This window comes from Pelobates fuscus, chromosome 1 (genome assembly GCF_036172605.1).
Source record: "Pelobates fuscus isolate aPelFus1 chromosome 1, aPelFus1.pri, whole genome shotgun sequence".
NCBI lineage: Eukaryota > Metazoa > Chordata > Amphibia > Anura > Pelobatidae > Pelobates > Pelobates fuscus.
This window is the reverse complement of record NC_086317.1, coordinates 66,460,317-66,482,050: the sequence shown is the minus strand read 5'-3', so window position 1 is coordinate 66,482,050 and position 21,734 is coordinate 66,460,317. Positions and strand designations below refer to the sequence as shown.

The 21,734-nt window shown below is 39.8% G+C and overlaps 1 protein-coding gene across 1 annotated transcript in view; it reads right to left on the bottom strand.

Moving 5' to 3' along the window:
* The window catches only part of ASPA (aspartoacylase), a 186,575-nt gene extending 180,952 nt beyond the window's left edge, over positions 1 to 5,623 (bottom strand). Inside the window, exon 1 of the mRNA XM_063449350.1 lies at positions 5,603 to 5,623. The gene's annotated coding sequence lies outside the window, so the exon portion shown is untranslated. The remainder of the gene's footprint in view (positions 1 to 5,602) is intronic.
* Between the last annotated feature and the right edge of the window lie 16,111 nt (positions 5,624 to 21,734).

The window sequence follows — 21,734 nt, the reverse complement described above, 5'->3', positions numbered from 1 at the left end:
GCCAAATTAAAATGGTAATTTACTGGGGCCGTTTTAGTTTCAGCTCATAAGGTCAAGATAAGTAGTTAGCAGTGTGCACGCTGAATTCTAAGATGGAACTCTTCAGGCTGACCCATTAGCCTGATCGAAATGGCCCAGTAAATTATCATATGTCTATATTAAAGTGCTCCTGCCATGTATTGATAGTACTTTCATTATACAGAAATCTTGAGTGCTGAACTCCGCTGTGTCCCAAAGACATGACTCTGGAGAGGACAAGTCTTGCCAACATCAGTAAGGTCTGTGATCCCTGATGTTCTTGGCAGGCTGTTAAGCACTCAATATCCAAGAAATGCCTGTATATGATATGACAAGGACATGGAGGGAAGACATAACAATACATTCTATATCATTATAGCACGATCAATGACTGTGCTTTAAATATATGTATATACATGTACCTAAATTTTAATCTATGAAGAGTGTTTCATCCCTAACCAAAGATCATCTGTGACCTCACAAAAAAGGATTTAGGTATAAACAAAGGGTTAATGATGAGATTTTGGAAAAACTGATTTCTGGATCACCTCCACAGGGAAGAAAAAACACCTCTATCCAAAGATAAGGATAAATAAATAACCTTTTATTTAAGTGAAATAGACATGCGGCCAGGATACACAGTGGGTGGAGTATAACGATCACCACTGACGTATTTTGTAACTTACTGGAACTTCGTCAGAGATAATGAGATTTACCAAACTGGTTGATAGTGGAAATCTCTAGGCAAATTACATTCTTATGATGTAGAGCAGAGATTCTTAATTCTTGGTTTCAGACCCCAAATTGGGTCACCAAGCTATTCCACTAGGTCCTCACTGATTGGAACAGAAAAATCATGCTCATCAAGCCACGGACATCTTCCGAAAGTAAATTGGCACCAGTAGAAATGAGAGCCTTCTAACTTTTGAAGGGTCTAATAAAGGTATTTTGTTAAATTTATTTTTTTACTGGTATATTTTTTATATGATTTAAGAAAAGGTCATCTATCCAGTTTTATAGTCAAGGGATGGGTTGCCAAGCTTTTGAAATGCTCATAATTTGGATACCTCTCAAAAAAGGTTAAGAACCAAAGACGTAGAGTTTCATTTGCCAAAATAATTTCTAGGTTACTAAGATAAAACACACATGTAGCCAAGAATTGTGAAGATTTGACAAGAAAACTATAATTTTAAGCCAAAACAGATAAATTGGAAACATCCCCCAAGCTATTTTCCTGTTTGGCAAGCTTGGTCTAAAAGCTCATTTGTTAAATCTCTGTAATTCCCAGTGTGGTGAATAAGTCCCTTTGTTAATCTCTCCCAGTATCCTTAAATGACAGCGAGATAATAATATTAATTATAATTTAACAGCCATATAAAAATGTCTGTATCCAAGTGTGTTACGTTCTCAGTTGAGATATGACACTGTTTCAATTCTCGGAGAAAATTAAGCCATGTGATGTTTGGGTATTATTGTAGGAAGAACATTTGTTCCTAGTACGTGTATCTTTTTTTTCTGGTGTCATGCTAAAGTTAGTTACCCATAGAGATCGATTACATGGTTTCTCTCGCTACTGCACAGACTAGCTGAAGATGGCTGCTGTCTGAAGAGCGCTGTCAATTTTGGGGATCTTTGCATATTTTGCAAAGACCAGTCCAGTGCCTACGGGGTGTAGTGGAGGGGAGTATTACATACCTCAGGCTGTCTTTTGAGACACCGCAGGTCCTCTTTGGCTCCTGGCAGTTTAGCCAGGAGCCACGTCAATGCTGTACTCATGCATGTGTGAGTATACAACACTGAAGTGAGGTTTGTGGAGAATCCTGCAAGACCCTCTATAGACAGAGCCTGAATTCCACAGCTGTCACTCGTGATAGTTGCTGGGATTAGACACAAATTGACAGAGGCACACGACCCATGGGGCCCCGATGCGAAAATTGATCCATGCCCCCCGCACTTACTCTGCGCGGGCCGAGGCCGCAACACATGGTGGCGGGCACCTGGTCACAGGGGTTGCGGGGCTGCAACCCCTGCGACCGCGGTATGTATGCTAGTGCATGCAGATACACACACACTTAAAGGACCACTACAGACACCCAGATCACATCAACTCAGTGAAGTGGTCTGGGTGCCAGGTCCCTCTAGTTTTAACCCTGCAGCTGAAAACATAGCAGTTTCAGAGAAACTGCTATGTTTTACTGAGGGTTAATCCAGCCTCTAGTGGCTGTCTCACTGACAGCCGCTTGAGGCGCTTCCGTGATTCTCACTGTGAAAATCACAGTGAGAAGACGCTGGACATCCATAGGAAATGCTTTCCTATGGGCGGATTGAACACGCACGCGGCTCTTGCCACGCATGCACATTCAGAGCTGAGAGGCGGATCGGGGCGGCGCGATCCCCAGCGCCAAGGGAGTCTGGCGCTGGAGAAAGGTAAGTGCTGAAGGGCTTTTAAACACACACACACTCTCACAAACAGACGCATACACACTAGCTAACAGACACACACATTTACTGACAGAGACACACTCAGTGACAGACATACATACACTCTCACTGACAGACAGACACACATACACACTCACTTACAAAACATACACTCTCACTGACAAACACACACTCACTAACAGACACCAAACAGACTCACTAACAGACACACACAGCAACACACTCACTGACACACAAACACTCACTGACACACAAACTAACACACACACTGACCCTCACTAGCAGACACACATTAAATAACAGACACACACACACACACACACACACAGTAACACACACACACACAAACTAACACACTCACTGACACTCACACACAGTAACACACACTGACACAAAAACTAACAGTAAAACACACACACACGCTCTAACACTAACACACATACACAAATATCTGTTGTTGTTTTTTTTTTTTTTAAATGTGATCCCCCAGCCTCCCTACCTTTGGGAGTGCTGAGGGGATTCCCTGGGGTCCAGTGGGGCTGCCCAGAGGCCAGTCCTGCGGGCACATGAGGGAGCACTCTCCCCTGAGCGCTCTCTGCCCAGCTCCCTCACGTGCCGCTTACTGATGCCGGAGCCGGAATATGATGTCATATTCCGGCTCCGGCATAACTGAGGTGCGCGAGGGAGCTGGACAGAGAGCGCTCAGGGGAGAATGCTTCCTCGCGCACCCGCCAGCCAGCCCGCCTGGTGACACCAGGGCCAGCCTCGGGAGGCCCTAAAGGGGGCCAGCTCCTGGGCACCCTAGGAGAAGTGGCTGGCCACACTGGCGTACAGACCGGGCATCAGGGCAGCCGGGCCCCCTGGTGGGCCAGGCCCACTACCCCTGCGACCGCGGTATGTACGCCACTGGACAGAGGGGTTTCTACCTTTGTCAACTTTTGTCAGCCTCAGGCTTTAGCATAAGGCAAAGTTGAGATAGAATTTTACTGAAAAGTGACAGGTCTGTTTTAACTCGAAATGTTCTATCTCATCATGCTTTAGAACACGCCAAAACCTCACCTTAATACTTTACATTACAGGACCTCTATAAATGTTGCATTCAGCCAGCAGCTCTCTTCTGTGACAGAACTCTGGATTAGCAACTTTTACTCAATACCAGGAGTTTCTCTTTCACTCAGCTTAAAGGGATCCTATAGTGCCAGGAAAACAAAGCTGTTTTCCTGGCACTATAAGCACTTACTTGAATGCAGCATTGATGTCCCTCGGCGCTGGGTCAGGCTCAACCCACTCTCCTCCCCTGCTGACGTCAGTCGTCGGGGAGGACCTATGGCACATGCGCGGCAATGGCCGTGCGCGCATTAGACCTTCCCATTCGAAAGCATTATTTAATGCTTTCCTATGGGGAAAAACTGACGCTGGAGATCCGTGAGGAAGTCTAGTGGCAGATAATGGACCAAAAGTCAGTTTGGATTCCGGAAAGCGCCCCGAGTGGCTGTCTGGTAGACAGCCACCGGGGGCTGGCTTAGAGCTGCAATGTAGACATTCTCTGAAACGGCAATGTTTTACATTGCAGCACTAATTGCAAAAGAGTCACAGCACCCAGACTACTTCAATGAGCTGAAGTGGTCTGGGTGCCTACAGTGCCTACAGTTTGGTCCTTAAGGGGTTAAGGTTATACAACGTCACTTCAGGAGTCAGCATGTAATCATGGTAACATTGCTTTGGGGAACCTGAAATTGATACAATCTTGAATTACATGAATTACAGTGTAATTGTATCAACTCAATCTGCCAGAAAGCATAGTACCGACCGCTACTTACATCTACGTACCGTTACCTTCGTTATGCACTGCTTGGTAACTACTCAAACTTTCTGTCTAGCTATTACTTCATGTAGATCGACTATGCTGTTTATGTTTCAGAATGGGATACAATAGCTTATAACAATTCTTTACCAAGACTAATAGGGCAACAGCGCCAACATTTTAACCAATGTTCGTAACTTAAAGACCAGGGACAGGTAACCTTTGTCACTCCAGATGTTCTGGAATGCACCGCTCATAATACTCATACAGCCATAATGCTGGCAAAGCATCAAGGGAGATGTAGTCCATAACATTTGGAGTGACAAAATTAGCCTACCCCTATTTTAGACTATACTACCATAGGTTACATTATATGGTGATAGCTTGATTTCCAAAAACAACTGTTCTTAAACACCAACAAAGCTGTCACTATATTCTTGGGAACAGAACATAAACCATGTGTTAACTAATCCCCAATTAAAGGTACACTGTATGCAATATCACCACTACGGTTAATTATAGAATTAATGTTGGCTTGGGTGCCCTATTGTTATCCACTGCTATAATGTCCAACCAGAAACAATTCGATATAAACCAGATTTCTTTTATTGACCATGCTGAATTAACATTTCAACTTTGTTACTATCAACTTTGCCCAACCTAGATGGGGGTGGTTAGTTGAGTGCTGGCCTAACCTGTATAAGTTGGACAAATTTGACATTGATAATGAGAGGTGTTAATTCTAAATCATCAATGCAGACAAGGAAAGGACAGACTCTGGGTACCATAGATTTACATCAAACTATTCATAAACAGTTAGGTAACATAACTGTAAAGCTGTAAGGTCATATTGCTGAGACTGTCCCTTTAAACATCAACACAATGTCAGATTACATCTCACTGTTATCTCATATACCTTTCACTTATCTGGATTGGTCCATAAACACTTCTCTGGACTGTTTTAACACTACATGAGGAGTTCTGCTCCCTGCATCCCCTACACATTCCACTTTCAGAAATGTAATCTAGAATTCCCATTACAAGGTAGTGGCATGTGCAGCTGTTTCTTGGAGAAAATTAAAGAAAACAGTCAATTTCTGAGATTTACAAATCTGTATTTCAAATTAAACCATAATGTATACTGTTTAAATGTTTGATTTCGTTACTATTTAAATATGTGACCTTGTAACAGTATAGTATTTGGCAAGCACCCAGGACAAGCAGCACTTTGTTAGTTTAGATAAATAAGTAAATATGTAAGTAGGTAAATGCACAATATTTATTTTCTCTCCCATGTTCGTTCACGGATTGCTGCTTTAACATTTATCAACGGCTTACCTGCTGCTGTCTGCATGTAACCCGCCAGGGTGCAGAGCCGTCTCTCACACAAGCCGCTGGGCAGAAACAAGGTCACGATGGCCAGAAAGCAGCTCATTACCAGCAGGGCACAACCTCCACAGCAAAGCACAGCACTCGTCTGAAGAAGAAATTGTTACAGTCAGAAATCATGTCTGAGTAATTCAAGCACAGTATCATAAAATGCATTATCAATGGACAATTACACAGTTACATAGTTACATAGGCTGAAAAGAGACTTATGTCCATCAAGTTCAGCCTTCCTCACATTTGTTTTTTGCTGTTGATCCAAAAGAAGGCCAAAAAAACCAGTTTGAAGCACAATTTTGCAACAAGCTAGGAAAAAAATTCCTACTTGACCCCAAAATGTCAGTCAGATTTATCCTTGGATCAAGCAGTTATTACCCTACATTGAAAGATTATATCCTATTCTGTTTTTGCAAGTATGCATCTAGTTGCTGTTTGAACATCTGTATGGACTCTGATAAAACCACTTCTTCAGGCAGAGAATTCCACATCCTTATTGTTCTTACAGTCAAAAAACCTTTTCTTGTTGCAATATTAGTCTGAATAAATGCTAAACACATACAATGTTCTGTGCGGAGACAGTCTCTGCGCTGCTAATCTCCACGCCTCCCACGATCTCACTGGGGACGTGATGCGCATGTGCAGAGACCACAACACACACATCCAAGCTTCCCCATAAACAAGCTTCTCCATAAACAAGCTTCCCCATAAACAAGCTTCCCCATAAACAAGTGTCCCCATGTACTCAATGCTTCCTCTGAGATGCTGCGTCACGTGGCCAGTTTTATTAGTGGCTTTCAGTATGACAGCCAGAAGAGGTGTGTTTAACCCTTCAAGGTAAACATTTAGTTTTCTGTCAAATGGCAATATTTTACCTTGAAAGGTTAAACATACAGGACCACTGCGCCCAGACCACTTCAATGAGATGAAATGGATGACTTTAGTGATCCTTTTAAACTGCTCTTTGCGAAAATGAATACAGGTTATCATATACTGTGTCGATTTAAACCACTCTTTCCTCAGTCTTTTATCCCTTCTTCTTATCTCCAGCCATCCTCTCCCCTGCAGCCCATCAATGTTTTTGGGTCTCTTTCTAAGTATCTCTCCCCATTTTTATCCTTTCTTCGACCAGCTCATTATTCCCCAACACCAGTTTACTCCGATATTGCTTTAATAACCATCAACTCTCTCCAACCCAGACAGAGAGACAGGGACATATAATAATTGAATCAAATGTATGATGAAAATGAAGATAAAGGATAAAAGAGAGGGAAAATGACATTTTACAGATTTTATTGAAATACTCAGAAGTCCCAGAGAATCCCCCCGTCCCCACCAGTAGGTCCCCCCCCTCATTATCATTATGGCCCCCACCCACCACACAGGGGTGGGGGCCTGGGGGGAGGACAGTAGGTCCCCCCCTCATTATCTTTATGGCCCCCACCCGCCGCCCAGGGGTGGGGGCCAGGGGGGAGAAGGAGAGTAGGTCTCCCCCCCCCTTCAATCACTTTTGTAGCCAGAAAGAGTCCCTGTGGGTTTTAAAATTCGCCTGCCTATTGAAGTCTATGGCGGTTCGCCCGGTTCACGAACATTTGCGGAAATTCGCGTTCACGGTCCGCGAACCGAAAATTTTATGTTCGCGACATAACTATTGCTACATACTATCTCTGATAATTCAGGTTATTCCTGGAAGTGGGACCAGAGGTAGAATTGTCATGTTTACTAGAATACAAGACCTGACTTGTCTGAATTAAAGCCACAGGGATGGGGTTTAGACCTGAACAAATAAAACACATAATCTCACACGTAATTTCTGAAGTATTAATCTCCTTGTAAGGTGTAAATGTATGTAGATAGAGTATATTCATAATTCATTTACATCCATGCATTTGGAACGAGTGGAATGAGTATGACTGGTGCTAGAATGTTCACTCTATTCAATGCAAATAAAACGAGAAAATTATAGCAAACTTTTAGATTGTTATTAAGTATATACCGTTATGTCCAAACAAACACACTTAATTCAGATTTGGGCTGAATTCACTGCATTTAATAAACTGGTAATTGTGAAGAACTAACAAAGGGATTGTAAATTTTAGATTAAAAAAAAAACATTCTCCATGTATAATTTCATGAGTTATTTTGTCCTAAAGAATACATTTCTCTTGTAATTTCTGCACAATTCCAGGCCTGGTGCCCTCCAGAATGTTTAACCTATTCACATCAATGTTCACTGTATTGGAAGACACAGCTCTTAGCAGCAAGTCTACGAAATCAAACTAATGCACACAGAGGAAGCAAATGCAGAAATGATATCAAGACATCACTGCATTGGCTTTCTCAAACATCTCAGCCTCCAGGAAGCTCTAGAAATGGCCCGTCAACATGACCTTTTCAGCTCCCATTAATCCTGGTAGTGCTTTGCGATACATCTGACTTACACTGTGGATTCAAGCTACATTACTGGGCTTAGTAGCCTCAAAATATTAAATTAAACCAGTCACATGCAATACACTTCACATTACTCGGTACAGGGAAAAAAAACTTTTTTTGTGAACTGCTTATCAGTTTTTAAAGGGACACCCCAAGCACCATAACCACTAATTAACTTATTGAAGATATTAGGCTGCCATGGTACTGTACCTGCACCCTTTAGTTTAACTAATTTGTCAAACTGACAAAATAATTAGTATACAACCTGGATGCAATGTCTGGCTATCTGACATGGCCAGTGGCTGGAGATCCAAATCATGTTCTTAAGCCTTACGTTATCAGTTTGACAAATTAATTAAATAAAAGGGTGCAGGGACAGCACCATAACCACTTCTAGAAGCTGTGCTCCTGGTGGTACAAAGAGTGTTCCGTACCATCGCAAGCATAGATCCACTGCAAACAACAACTAAACCAGTAGTTTCAGATAATGTTGCAGGAAACTGTAAAACATCTGTATTTCATGGGCCTGAGATAAGTTTCATCCTACGCATCCTACGTCAATGTTAACATTGACTTTTTGAAGCAATAACATAAGATTAGATGCAACGTTCTTTGATTAAAGGCTCATTTTCTATTTGGTCTACAACTAATTCAGAAAACGGCAATTAAGACTTGGTTTAGATGAGAGCCCATAATGGACGGAGCATAATGAGTTTCACAGCAGGTATATTGGAAACTATTTATAAAAATAATTTGAAAACTTCTTAACCATTAAAACATGTCAATGGAACATATCATTAGTTTATTGTTATCATTTATCTCTTGTTAAATGTGTTTTTTTAACTGAGAGGCTCATTTCGATTAACATTTTTTTTTTTTTACCTAAAAAATTAAATATCAGCGTTTTACATTCTTAAGGAACTTTCTATTGCATTAATGCAAAGTTAAAGTGCAAATGAATTATTAATAATCAGTATGGATTCTCAGTTAGTGATGTTTTGCATTTTTGATGTTTAAGAGACATCAGTGCCTCAACATCAGTGATGGATCCCAAGGAGGGCCCTCAGTGTAAATTAGCCCACCTTTAGGTGCAGTCTTTCAGATTTTTGTCAAACCATATCTGTATTTGTAAAAAAAACTGAGGCTCTACCACCACTAAAACCCTGTCCTCTCTGTCCTCTCTGATTCTGCCAGAATAACTAAGAATTGAATTTATTCACTATACATGCTAATTGTACGGAAATGTTGGACTATACATACTAGGCCAAGCATGTCAAACTCGCGGGCCGCTTGCGGCCCACAATGAATATTTTTGCGGCCCGGCGATCCGCGAGTTTGCCATGCTTACCAAAGCAGAGTAGGTACCTGCCCGACCCACATTGCAGGTGCCTACTTTACCAAAATTGCTCCCTTGCGCATGCCCTCTGTAGTGATGCCGGAATATGATGTTATTCCGGCACCTGTCATCATTAAACTACGCGCGTAAGGGAGCAGGGAGACTGAGCTCCCAAGGGAAGATCAGGTAGAGGCCCCACACCAGCTCCCAAAGGTAGGGAGCAATAAATAAAATGATGTGAGTGTGTGTGTGTGTATGTGTCTGTCAGTGTGTGTGTGTGTCTGCCAGTGAGTGTGTGTTGGTCAGTGTTGCGATGGCTGCGGCTTGACAGTGGAGGACCTGGAGGTGCACAGAGGCACGCAACGCCATGTCACATTCTGACGTGACGTCAACGTGCTCCACCTTTACAGGTTTTCAAGGAGTAGCGGGACCATTGGGGGTGTACCAGAGGCTGGACTCCGAAGTCGCATATTGTCAGCAGTAATGTGAGTCTGCTTGTTGGCTAATATTGCTTTTTGTTTTTTTTTTAAAACAAGGGCTGGGGTTTAGTAGAGGGGGGTGCTGGGATTTAGTAAAGAGGGGGGTGCTGGGATTTAGTATGGGGGGGACTGTGAATTAGTACTGAGGGGAGGAGTGGGATTTAGTATAGAGGAGGGTGCTAGGATTTATTATAGAGTGGGGACTGGGATTTAGTATAGAGGGGGGACTGGGATTTAGTAAAGAGGGGGTGCTGGGATTTAGTATAGAGGGGGTGCTGGGATTTAGTATAGAGGGGGTGCTGGGATTTAGTATAGAGCAGGGTGCTGGGATTTGGTATAGAGGGGGGGACTGGGATGTAGTATAGAGGAGGGTGCTGGGATTTAGAATAGAGGGGGGCACTGGGATTTAGTATAGAGGAGGGGACTGCGGTTTAATAGAGGGGGATGCTGTTTTTAGACTCAAATGAAAAATTAAGAAAAATGAAAAATTAAGATTTAGTTTTTTTTTTGCGGCCCACATAAACTTAAACCTTGTTTATGTGGCCCATGCTAGCCTTTGAGTTTTAGTTCATGCTTTCACTAGGCTAAACTGCTAAACTGCTTTCACTAGGCTAAACTGCAACCCAGCACTCACAGTCTATCACTGCAAATATATGAAGTGGTTATGGTGCTTATAGTTTACATTATAACCATTTTGTATTGTGCAAATCCTTTGATCCAGCCTCAAATAGAGACACTAAGGAGCCCAATGGTTTAGAGAAACCCATTCAGTGAAAGGAGGCCTGGAGAGGTAGTATGACGTGGGTAGTGCACGGGATGCAGGGATTCCTTGTAGACTTTGTAATGCACACATTAGTCAGGAATTAAAAGTCTCTGAAATATGGTTATAAACCCAGCATGAAGATCCACTGCACCCAGGGCATAAATTATCCAATGGAAACACACCTGTGCTAGTATTCACATATCTGTTACCACGGTTTACTATTATCAGGATCCCTGTCTGTCTTGCAGTTTTACTGCATCTAATTTTTGCAGCCTGATGCAAGCTCCTATCATCCTCAGCAGTACACCATCCTTTGGGTAATCCGTCGTGAAAATATGCTGAATTACGTCAGTTACCTGTGTTACCCAAACCTAGTTTCAAAGGTGATAAATATTATATTTGTACGATAATGCGTATGTTCTTGAATGCAGATGGTTTGCGTGGGATACAATGATAGCATAGTGCAGCCATTTCATTCAGTGCACACAGAGCATTAGCCTGGGTCATCTCTCGGCTTGCTTATAATAACTGCTCAGGGTAATGTAAAGCACTAGATTGGATTGCCGTATGATACATCACAGGCTACTCACTTAAGACAGTGCAGTCATATTATAGATGCCCGGTGATTGAGCACAGATGGTTGTGAAAGACGTGCAGTCCTGACACATAATTACCAGCTGCCCAGGAAGACCTGATTTCTGCTGGGATGTCAGGCCTAGTTAGAATTACAACTTATCTTCACGTGACTTTATTTTTTATGATCTGGTTCTATGAAGCCACGGTTACTATGGCAACCAACCTAATAAAACCTTCTGCATCTTCCTTATCACTGAGAGGGTGATAAATCAGGGCTTTGTGTGGGTCATATAAGCACGCTCCCTCTACTTTACAGAGTTTTGGGGGTTTATATACCAGCCTACAAATTGTAGGGTATTTGAAATTATACGTACAATTTAGGCAACAATTGTTACACTAGAAATATTGCTAAAGGGGAACTGACACATCTTAAAATTTTAAAATATTATTATTTAACAAATATGTATGTGTGAGGTGTGAAAAATAAAATTCAAAGCATAATTAAACACTTATTTACTTGAAAATAGAGGACTGCCAGTTTAGTACTCTGTCAACTATTATTATAACCCAGGGGTGCCCATACAGTAGATCCCCAGATGCTGTAGAACTGCAACACCCATGATGCTTTGCATGCCTTTAGAATGACAAAGCATCATGGAAGCTGTAGTTTTAAAACATCTGGGATCAACCTTTTGGGCACCCCTGTTATAAACGCTGTCCTTTGCACCTGGCAGTCAGCACAGCGTAGGAATACAGAGCCCAGGGAAAAAATGACACAATGCTACTATTTCTCCTCTTCATTTGCAATGTTTGCCCTGGCTTTGCCTTGTCTGAACTGGAATATGATGCAATTTAATACTTAGAATTTCAAAAGAAAACAAAGTATTTCTTGAAAGAAGTTTAACACAAGTTATAAGAGATTTTCAATGTTTTATTTAATAGTGTAAATTCCAGAAAATTGACAATTCCCCTTAAATTAGAGAAATTTTTTTTTTCAAATTCTGTTCTTTTGAATTAAAAATATTTATTAGTCCCAGTTTGGTGTATGAACCTATTAGTCCCGTGAATATCTCCCTTCGGACCCTCTGCATTCTTGTTATTTCTAATACACTGCTAAGCGAATGCAAATGTACCATCTTGAGTTCCTCCAGTGTGGTACAGTGGGTTACATCAATCGATTGTTAAACAATTCCCTTAGGAATTATTGTGACGGCAAAAAATATACATTTCAATTATTTTTGTATTCATATTTTTACCACTAAAAGTGGTTACATTGCAAAAATATGTATATATATAACACAAAGTTCTGATTTACGTTCCTTAATTATAATATTCATAGAAGATTAACGAGCGAATATATTATTTACAGCAATATATAAAAAAAAAAAAAGAGACGTAATTTATTTGCTTGGAAACTAGACATAGGGAAAATACAAGGGCATTTATAGGTCTCCTTCTAGCTTTTTTTTAAACTGATATAAAGACTGCAGATACCTGTGCCAACCAGACTCTGTAAATCTCCCAATGATATTGTAAGGTAAATGCATGCATAATTTAACAGCCTAAGGGCACAACTAGAATAGGAAATGCATTGCTGAAAGTCATGTGGGATACGCACACGCACTAACTCTTTAAGGAACTTAGCTTTGCACACACACAAGCCCCTTACATAACAATCTCAGACCGGATTTGTATCTTCATTGAATAATGCAGTTGGGTCAACGCCGAGACTATGGGGTTTATCTACTAAACAGAGAATCGCGGTAAATTGTAAACTGAACTGCAAAATTTAGGCTAAAATCATGATTTACTATATACTTTAATTACTGTTTTGCCATTTTGATCTGATGTTTGCATTTGTCTTTCATTTCTTTGCAAATCTGCAATCCACTCTTATGTTTGGCTTGGGTGATTTACCTCTTTACCACTGGATTATATCAAGAATCTCTTCAAGTAAAAATGTTTCAAGTCAATGTCTTGTTAAAAATGCCATTCAGTTTAATTATGGCCATTTAGTTCTAAATATCTATCTATCTATCTATCTATCTATCTATCTATCCATCCATCCATCCATCCATCCATCCATCCATCCATCCATCCATCCATCCATCTGTCTATCTATCCATCTGTCTATCTATCCATCTGTCTATCCATCTATCTATCCATCTGTCTATCCATCTGTCTATCTATCCATCTGTCTATCCATCTATCCATCCATCCATCCATCCATCCATCTATCCATCTATCCATCCACACTAATCATAAATACCAACATAAGATAACCCACTCGGGACTGCTGTAAGAGAAGGAATTCTGCAATACAGATGAGCATTATAATGTATTATTTAGCCCCTCTAACACTAGCTGTGAGTATATCAAGTAAGTAGGTTTCTGTCTATAGGGGTTTACACAATGTTCTTATCCCTAATGATCTGGTTAAGACGACCCTTGAACCAGAACTTGGCCTTTGATCAAGCAGGGTCATCATCTTGTTATAACTTCAATGTACACCTGGGGTATTGTTGGTAAAGGTCAGTTAAATGACAGTCTGCCATTGGGAGAGCTTTATTTAGCCATGAATTTGATACAGTGGATCTGTTAGGGGCCACCTCCACCGACTCCATATACTGAGTTATTCACAGACTGGATAATATATTAAAGTGTGATTTTTTTTTAAAGTAAATTAAAGGGTTTTTAACCCCTTAAGGACACATGACATGTGTGACATGTCATGATTCCCTTTTATTCCAGAAGTCTGGTCCTTAAGGGGTTAAAGTAAATTTAAAATGTCAGGTCAAAATACCTGAAAACATAGCTGGACATTACGTAAACACTGAATTAATATTTTGCAAAGCAATAAATACATAATTTCAATTTATGATAAAAAATGTATATTCTATATTTAACCACTTAAGGACCAAACCTCTGGAATAAAAGGGAATCATGACATGTCACACATGTCATGTGTCCTTAAGGGGTTAAGGAGATATTAGAGCTTAAAATAAACCTGCTGTGTCAGGTTCAGTTTAAAGATTTCCATCCTGTAGTGTATGAATGCTACATACTACAGGGGAGCACATTTCATGTCCAGCCCAGCAGGACAGAGACATTATATATGTCACTACTACAGTAATCCTAATTCTGCCTTGCACTTTGCAAATAAGACAGGTATAAGGTGTAATGCACAGTGAGAAGCAATTATTCGTCATATAATATTTTATCTTGCCATCCTGTACAACACTGGCACTAATGTGAGAACGTTGATGCATTCCAAGTTTTACATTCAAATAGCTGAATTTGAAAACTTCTAAAACTCTAAATCAATTCTGTTTTCAGTTCGGTTATTCGTTTTAAATCCACTTTGAATCCCTGGCAATTCTCTCTTTAGTGAATATAATGAGAATTAAGTCTGAAGGACAAAGCTCCCTAGTATGTGCTGTCTTTCATGGCATCATTAATTCAGATGGATAACATCCTACCCAATTTAACGATATTAAAGATGATCAAAAAAGGAATTCCGTGTATAGAAGAGCCCGAGTTATTTACAGGAGACAATGTAACTGGAATATCGTCATTATAACAAATTTCTTACAATGCTGCACAGATGGGAAAATATGGACTAATTATGGTACAACATGTCTTTTAATCTTATTGGCAAGTTCTCTTTATCTAATTATAATATCGATTTACCGTAAAGAGAACATGAAATACTTGTTAGCTGTAAGAACCCCAAAAACATAATAGGCAAATCAACGTTTATTTTTATGATATTTCAGAATATTAGTAATCCGATTCTCCCGTTTCACTTTACATTCATATGTGGATTAGACGTCCTGATTTCTTAGTATTCCTCCCTATGTTGAAAGCAACCCCAGTGGCTAATGCTAAATATAAAAGAGTTCTGAGGTCCAGCACATCAAATATTCATTGCAATAAATATTTCAATGCAAGGAACACCCGCCTATACGCATCCCCCACTCACGAGGAGTTAATTGTTTCATCTCTACTATGGTGCATCCATCAGTACATTAAACACGCTTCCTTAATGAGCCTCATTTGAGTTCAGTATCTGAGGATGATGGCAATAACGGTTTGACTAAAGAGATGCACTTGATGTGGACCCAGGACATTAGCCCTGGCAGCACAAAGTGTGATGGGAGTTTCATTACATTTAAGTGCTGGAGGTTTCATAGACCTGTTTTATAATTTGTTCCTAGATCAAAATATTTCTATTTTAAATAAATTGGGTTTTTTTGTTTTTTTTTCTTCCATAATCTTAGGGTGAGTTTATCTATTAAAATTAATTTGTCATTCAAACGTAACTGAAAAAGGAAATCTTGTTTTTTTTTACACACCGCAGACATTTTAAATTGGCGTTTTAATTAAAACTGACACCTTTGAGCTAAAACGTTGATAATGTGATTGTCAGATTTTTTGACACTTTTAGGTGACACTATGCAAATTACATTTAATTTTGTGAAATACAGAACTGCAGAATTTAGTAGTCTACAAAAACCTACAACTTGGGAAAATGATGTGAATTCTTCATATTGGCTCCTTATACCCAAATACTCTTTACATTATAGCAGCATAGCATAGGTACCTGTCATTCACTATGGATTTCTTATGTACAATCACTACTGCACCATATCACACCCCTTTAATGCAAGTGGGTATGTCTAGGAAACTTTGCACCGACAGGTAGACTAATATTTAAAGAAACACCAAAATATATGCCCATGCTTCCATGATGAAAAACATAATTATACCTCCCAACAAATTCAGATGGTCCCCCTAAACCTGGGAAATCTGGGAAGTACAAGTTCACTTAATTCCCTTAAATTTAATCTTATCAGGGTTGTTCAGTAAAGTGGGAATTGTCAGGTTTTCAAATAGATTTTCAAACTTTAGACTAAATTAGCCAAACTGGAAGCATGGCAGTCTTAGAGAACCTTATCACAATTCAACCATATTGACTTTAAATTTGAAATATACGTTCCCGAAAACTCTCACTATAGTAAATAACCCAGCATATGTGATATTTGGCCTTTTTGTGATGTAGCACAGATGACTATCTGGCAGGATCCTGTACCTGAATCTATAATGCCCACGTGGGAATGGAGGAGATTTACCAGTGAATAGATGAACAGGGCTTCTAAAGGCTTTATACATTCAAAAAAACACCAAACTGCTTTGAACACAAAATCCCTAGACAGCGAGTCAAGTCTACATTTGTATCTCTGATCCAAGAATTGGAGCACATGCTAGGTGATAACTATACTATGTCTAACAATGAAATGTTTGATAAAGACATACGATAATGATAAAAGGAGCATTAATTCTATTAAAAATCCCAAACGTTATCGAGCGATCTCAATTTTTTTTTCCTTATAAATATAAATCCTAGTCAGGTATCTACAACCTTTTTTCGTCCTTTTTTTTTTTTTAATACTGGAAAATATTATACCGTAAAAAAACAACTATATTGAACTATAAACCCGTTCAATACTCACTGCAGATGTTATCCATCCTTCTGGCAGGCAATGGCTTGATGCAAAATTGTCCTACTTTCCTAATATCATTTAAAATAGAAGATTTCATGTTTTATAGCTAATGTATGTTTATTTTGCAGTGCATAACCTTGCTCTATGGCATGACCATCTTCAATCCTCTTTAGTGGGCAAAAACATGTAAGTAATCAGATATTAACGTGGGAACATAAACCGGAAATCATGCACAAGCAGAACTCCTTTTTTAGGGTCCTGTCCTGACGTCCCGATTTTGTTCCCTGCCTGTTTTTTTGTGTGTGGGTTTCCAGTCAACATGGCGTGTGTTGTGAGGGCATGCCTATTATGGGCTTTGCTGGTGATGCAACTTGCACCAGGTGGGGCTCTTCCACCGCGTCCCAATTCCGCATCTTTCCAATGTAAGGAGTTTTTTTACAAGTGACATCTCAAAAATCTGATGGTCTTAGCAGATAGGTGGTGCTTATGAGGACCAAAGAGGTCTAAAGATGGCCACCCCCATATTCTAAGTTGCTAAGTAACCTTCATGTAATAGATTTATTTAGTTTTTTAAATTCCTCTAATTATCTGTTTTCCTGTAAAAGGTTACCGGTATGTATACAATTAGAAAAGGAAAGACAAGAAAACTGAATTGAAAAATTCAAACAAAAATAGCTTTGTTGGAATATTTTTCCAAATATCATAATCTGACCTACATTTTACAATTAACTTAAATTTACTGTTTAGTGAATAAGCCCTCTTCCACGCACAACAATCCTGCCCAAGTGATATCACAGAGGAGTGTCAAGTGTTAATTTATCTAATATGTGTTCTACAAATATACCCGAACACAGCTGTGCACCACAATCAGAAAGATTAGCAGCTGCGTACAATGTCACAGGATCTCCCCCATGAACTCATTAATATCCCTGTGCATCGTGATCTGGCGTGGGAATGGGGAGGGAATCAGCTTCCTGTGTCTGCCTTTAACTTCCATCTCTCTTCCTTTCTTTGTCCGTGGACTTCCTGATCCTCGCATCAATCTTCTATTACCAACTCTGCCTCTAACACAGGTTAAGGAATCGTACTATTACATCACATACAGTACACACACACAGAATGTCAAGCTGGGGATTCTGGGATAGTTGTGTAAACATAATTTCTCGAGTTTCAGTGCCCAAGGAGGACTTTTCAAGTTTCAAGGACTTTCAACTTTAGATATGTAGATGATGCATAACTGTAATCTCTCAGTAATCTCTCTCTCACTTTTCTCACTTAAAAATATTAGGTGACTTACTAATATTATATGGAACTAGATGTAATTTAGAACAAGAACAAAGAAGCCTCGTGTAAGAGAGCGCAGCTTAGAAGAAAGAGGTCCACGACAGAGGTAAAAGTGAGGTGGGGTTTTACGGATGTTAATTAGAGGAAGCCAAGTAGGGACATATATAAACCTAGTTTTTGTGTTGAACATCCTCTTTTACCCTTTGAAAAGTTTTAACTCCAGCCTGCCCTTTACGTTCATGTTATTAATATGTGATATTATTAATACTTCTTTCTTTCAGGTTATCGTCATGCTACGTTGCTGTTTACCCACTGGGATGTCACAGCTCTGTTTTCCTGTGGCCTGATATTGCTGGCACTGGACCAAGTTAAGGCAGTATATGCCAAAGGTTCAAGGTGGTGAATTTTATGTTTCTAGTTTTCTAAGGCCATGGGTCCTAGGATATGTGTTTTTGTAATATATAATTCCCTACGCGTTCCTCGAGCTGGGCTGGTTTATTGCGGCTGAGGTGGATGTGGGCCCTATTGGTGGTAAACAAATGTTTATGTTTATTGTCCATGTCAGGGATCACTAATGTATTATGTTATAATGTTAATAAAGGTTAATTTAATATTTATAAATTTATGTTAATAAATGCTGTGCACCAATACTTTCCAATTAATTTGTTGACTATCTACTAATTGGGGTAGGGGTTATAATATGTATTATTATGTATTATGGTATTAATTACATTGAACATTATTGCTGGTGTACTTTATTATATACTCGAATGGCTTACTTTTAAGGATTTAACCATTCATGTGCGCAGTTTCCCTCTGCCCTCTCAGATTCTCTTTCCTAAAATCTTCAGGTGCGCTGCTGATTGGCTTACAGCGGTTAGCTGGGGCTCTAAGCCAATCAGTAGCTCCCCTATTCCTAAAACAGCTTGAAAAACATATGTACAATTCATTTCCCCAAAACCATTTATTTATAAAACAAGGTGGCAATTTATCTCTCTCCCCCCATTTAAAAACAACGATCATCTGACAACAACCAAATTTGGATACAGTGCAAGGGAGAGGGTAGTTGTTATTGTGCAGGTGGTGACAGCTCCCTGCAACAGTTATAAAAAATATATTTCGAAAAAAGCACTTTCAAAGTGCTAAGACAGGTGTGCCCAGTAGCATTGTACCCTAGACAGATTGATAATAATAATAACCCTGATTTCGTAGATCAGCCACATGTAAAGGGTTATAATTTGTGTCATCTGGTCTATTCTTCACAGTTTTATTTTAAGGTATAAACCTCTTTTCTCAGCAACCTTTTTTTTCAGCAACCTGCAACATGGTAGTTGAAAACATGAAAAATGACAAATTGGTAATAATCTTATATTTATTTATTTATTTTGCACCATACAGCCGTGTCATGCTTTATGCTATTAAAGGAGTACTCCAAAAACTTAAAACACTTTAGCTTGCTGAATAGCTTTATGTGTGAAGAGTGTGTGCTTTTTTCATTTTACAAAAAATACAGATTTTAATAGAAATGGATAATTTCACAAATTAACCTGGTTACATCCCCCTTGATGTCATTCAGACAGCAGGTCCTGTTACTTCCTGGCTTGGTTAGCTCAGTGGAGCTAAAATCAAGAGGCAGCAATTGCTCAGAGCACCTGCGTTGCAAAGACTTCTCATTGAGCTGCATTGGGAAGTCTGTGATTGGACAGCCACAGAAAGTCTGGACAGGGTGTCCTAACAATTTCAGTTAAATAGCCCAGAAAATCTCTGGGTTGCTCTGGACACCCTAGAATTCCCATCTCAACGCTGGGTCTCTAAGGAGACTACATTATTTACTGTGAATTTGAGAGTGCCTGGTATCACTGGCTTGACCCCAAAAGATCCTACTCCCCTAAAACATCTGTTAATTCTTTAGCCACGTCTGCAGGCTGTCATTCCCACCATGGGTGTCAATAAGTTATATAATACTGTATAAGTAACTACATTCAGATGTAGGTTGCACTCTTAATATCCCTGATTATAAAGCTTGGGAAAAATAAATTTAAAAAATGCCTTTTGTGGGATTGGCAGAGCTACTTTAACGGATCATTATAGGGTCAAGAATACGAACATGTATTCCTGACCATATAGTGTTAAAACCACCATCTAGCCCCCCTGGGTCCCTCATGCATCCATTAATATAGCAAAATCTTACTGTATTCAAGCCTGAAGCTGTAGATCTCCATGCTGTTTGCCTCAGATGTCTGCTGACAACATCAGAAGTGGTAACCTGATCCAATCACAGTGCTTCTCCATAGGATTGGCTGATACTGACAAAGAGGCAGATCAGGGGCAGAGCCAGCACAATTCAAACACAGCCTTGGCCAATCAGCATCTCCTCATAGAGATGAATTGAATCAATGCATCTCTATGAGCAAAGTTCAGTGTTTTCATGCAGAGGGAGGAGATACTGAATGTTTGGATGCATTTTTGGCAGCCATGACCCAGGAAGGATCTCTAACAGCTATCTGAGGAGTGGCCAGTGAAGTTATCACTAGGCTGTAATGTAAACACTGCATTTTCTCTGAAAAGACAGTGTTTACAGCAAAAAGCCTGAAGGTAATGATTCTACTCACCAGAACAAATTCAATAAGTTGTAGTTGTTCTGGTGACTATAGTGTCCCTTTAATTAATCGACAATTCTCACTTCATTAAGTAACCTTGCAAACATTTTTCTGTTGACTAACACATTTAGCTACATTTTTCATATTTTTCTAGAGACACATTTTAATATTTTGCCACCTGGAGAAACTTTCAGTTTAATTATAAGCATAGAGTTCTAACTATTGGAAGTGTTCCAATGTATATATTCTCTCATCTCAAAACAAACACAAGAATCTTCAGTTTGCCAGACACTACTGGAACTTCAAATGGCATCGAGTTCTATGGTCAGATAAAAACAAAATCGAGTTTTTTGGCTCATATAGCCCCTACACTACAGCTCAAATACCCCCTATACTACATGATCATTACCTGCTACAATACAGCTTCTATAGCCCCTACACTACTGCACCTATACCACCTACACTACATGACCATTTCCCCTACAATACAACTTCTATAGCCTCTACACTACTGCACGTATACCCCCTACACTACATAACCATTTCACCTACACTACTACACCTATACCTTCTACACTACATGACCATTACCCCTACAATACAACTTCTATAGCCCTATAATAGAGCTGCTATAGCCCCTACACTATAGCTTCTATAGGCCCTACACTATTGCACCAATACCCCCTACACTTCAACTCTTATGTCCACAGCACTATAGCCACTAATCCCCTTTATACTAAAGCCATTTACACATATATCACAGCCTCCAGATGAAGGCTACAGCCCCTTTACACCACAGTCTTTAGATAGAGAATGAAGCATACACACACACATACACATTAGCGCCCCTAGATACATACGACAGCCCCCAAAGACAGACACACACAAACTTCCCAAGTGTAAGTATGTAAATAAACACTGCAAGCTTTATAACCCAGAGAGCTTATGGTGGCCCCTAAGGGTAACAATTTGACAATTTACATAGGTCCTCCTTCAGAAGATGTCTTCATACCGCTACATCACAGCCTATACAGTGCCAGCCTCATTGACTGAGAGCACTCAGCTGATGCTCATTGCCAATGAGCACAGCCTTAGTTAGCTCAGTGTAGCTC